At 39.3% G+C, this 2,580-nt stretch overlaps 1 non-coding gene across 1 annotated transcript; it reads right to left on the minus strand.

The window, feature by feature from the left end:
* Positions 1 to 721: 721 nt before the first annotated feature.
* LOC123389668 lies at positions 722 to 864 on the minus strand. The gene has a single exon (XR_006604300.1). It is a non-coding gene; the product is annotated as a U4 spliceosomal RNA (small nuclear RNA).
* Positions 865 to 2,580: the final 1,716 nt, after the last annotated feature.

Genomic DNA, 2,580 nt, shown 5'->3' on the forward strand with positions numbered 1-2,580 from the left:
TGACTAGTGTCCTTATAAATAATATAGATTGATTTAAAAAAAAGACTTTATTTATTTATCTGACAGAGATCACAAGTAGGCAGAGAGGCAGGTGGGGGTGGGGTAGGGAGGAAGCAGGGCTGAGCAGAGAGCCCAATGTAGGGCTGGATCCCAGGACCCTAAGATCATGACCCAAGCCGAAGGCAGAGGCTTAACCCACTGAGCCACTGAGGCACCCCATGTAGATTGATATTTTAAGAACAATTTTTTATATTCAAATCTTATGTTTCATCTGAGTTTCAGGATATGATACAAGTTATCCCCAGAAGGAAAGCAGAATTCAAGCAAATTACTTTCCAAATATATAGTAAATCAGACCTTAAATAGAATCTCAAACACTTAATTAGCAGTACTTCCCAGCAACTGTAGGTTTTAAAAAAATTATTAAGCTTTGTATTTTAATTCCAGTGTAGTTAGCATACAGTGTTATAAAAAAAATACAGTGTTATATTAGTTTCAGGTATATAATATAGTGACTATACAATTCTTACACATTACTCAGTGCTCATCATATGTATATTCTTTAATCCACAGCACCTGTTTCTCTCCAACCCTCCTTCCACCTCCCCTCTGGTGGGTTATCGGTTGATGGCTATCGGTTTGTTTTCTATAGCTTAAGGAGTCTGATTTTGGTTTGTATGTGTTTTCTCTCTCTCTTTTTTTTTTTTTTTCCTTTGCTCCTTTGTTTCTTCAATTCGACATATTAATGAAATCATATAGTATTTGTCTTTCTCTGACTGATTTATTAACTTTAACATTTTCAATTAGCAATAATCGCGCCTCGGATAAACCTCATTGGCTACGATACTGCCACTGCGCAAAGCTTCCTTTAACATTTTAAAAAAGGATTTTATTTATTTGAGAGAGAGAACATGAGAGGGGGTAGGTCAGGGGCAAAAGCTGATTCCCTGCTGAGCAGGGAGCCTGATTTGATTCTGGACTTGATTCTGGGACTCCAGGATTGTGATATGTGCCGCATGCAGTTGTTTAACCAACTGAGCCACCCAGGGGCCCCATTATTTCACTTAACATTATACTCACTAGCTCTCTCCATGTCATTGCAGATGGCAAAATTTCATTCTTCTTATGGCTGAATAATATTCCATTGTATATGCATACACCATATCTTCTCTTTATCCGTTCATCAGTCTATGGATACTTAGGGCTTCTCCCATAATTTGACTATTGTGAATAATGCTGCTGTAAACATAGGGGTGCATGTATCTCTTTGAATTGGTGTTTTGTATTTTGGGGGTAAATACCCAGTAGTGCAATCAGTAGATTGTAGGGTAGTTCTAATTTTTTACTTTTTTTTTTTTTTATATTTTATTTATTTATTTGACAGAGATCACAAGTAGGCAGAGAGGCAGGCAGAGAGAGAGGAGGAAGCAGGCTCCCTGCAGAGCAGAGAACCCGATGGGGACTCGATCCCAGGACCCTGGGATCATGACCTGAGCTGAAGGCAGAGGCTTTAACCCACTGAGCCACCCAGGCGCCCCTATTTTTTAACTTTTTGAGTAACATCCATACTCTTTCACAGTGGCTGTACCAGTTTGCATTACCACCAACTGCACGAGGGTTCCTATTTCTTCACATCCTCATCAACACTTATTCCTTGAGTTTTTTATTTTAGCCATTCTGACAGGTATAAGGTGATATGTCAGTGTGATTTTGCTTTGCATTTTCCTAATGATTAGTGATATTGAGCATCTTTTCGTGTATCTATCCAACAGCTGTAGTTTTCTACAAATCTTGTTGTTTCCATTATAAGTGTAGTCCTAGAAATATTGTTCATTATGCAATTTAATAATAGGCCAAAGTATTGTTCATCACTGCTACTTGACATAAAGAGCTGGTTTGAGGAGAATAGTTGAACTTTCACTTCTGGAACCATAGGATTATTCCTTTTTTACTTTTGACTCCAAAATAGATCTCTGGGTTATTTTTTTGTTGTTGTGTGTGTTTTTTTTTTTTTTTAAGATTTTATTTATTTGTCAGAGAGAGAGAGGGAGAGTACAAGCAGGGGGAGCAATAGGCAGAAGGAGAAGCAGGTTCACTCCTGTGCAGGGAGTCCAGTGTGGGACTCCATCCTAGGACCCGGGGGATCATGACCTGAGCTGAAGGCCGGCACTTAACCAACTGAGCCACCCAGGTGCCCTCCCAAAATTTATTATTTAAATTCTTCATCAGAATTTTTATTTTTATTTTTTAATTAAAGATTTTTTTTTTAAGTAGGCACTACACCCAAGTGGGTGCATGAATTCATGACCCTGAGATCAAGAGTCTCATGCTCCACAGACTGAGCCATCCAGGGTCCCCATCAGAATTTTTAATTTTATAGACAAATCAGATTGGTATGGAAAGGAATTTGTTGTTGTTGTTTTTAAAGATTTTATTTATTTATTTGAGAGAGAGATCACAAGTAGAGAGGCAGGGGGAAGCAGGCTCCCCACCGAGCAGAGAGCCCAATGCGGGGCTGGATCCCAGGACCCCAGGATCATGACCCGAGCTGAAGGCAGAGGCTTTAACCTACTGAGCCAC

Source organism: Mustela putorius, unplaced genomic scaffold, assembly GCF_011764305.1.
Source record: "Mustela putorius furo isolate JIRA1106 unplaced genomic scaffold, ASM1176430v1.1 tig00003988_pilon_pilon_pilon, whole genome shotgun sequence".
Taxonomy (NCBI): domain Eukaryota; kingdom Metazoa; phylum Chordata; class Mammalia; order Carnivora; family Mustelidae; genus Mustela; species Mustela putorius.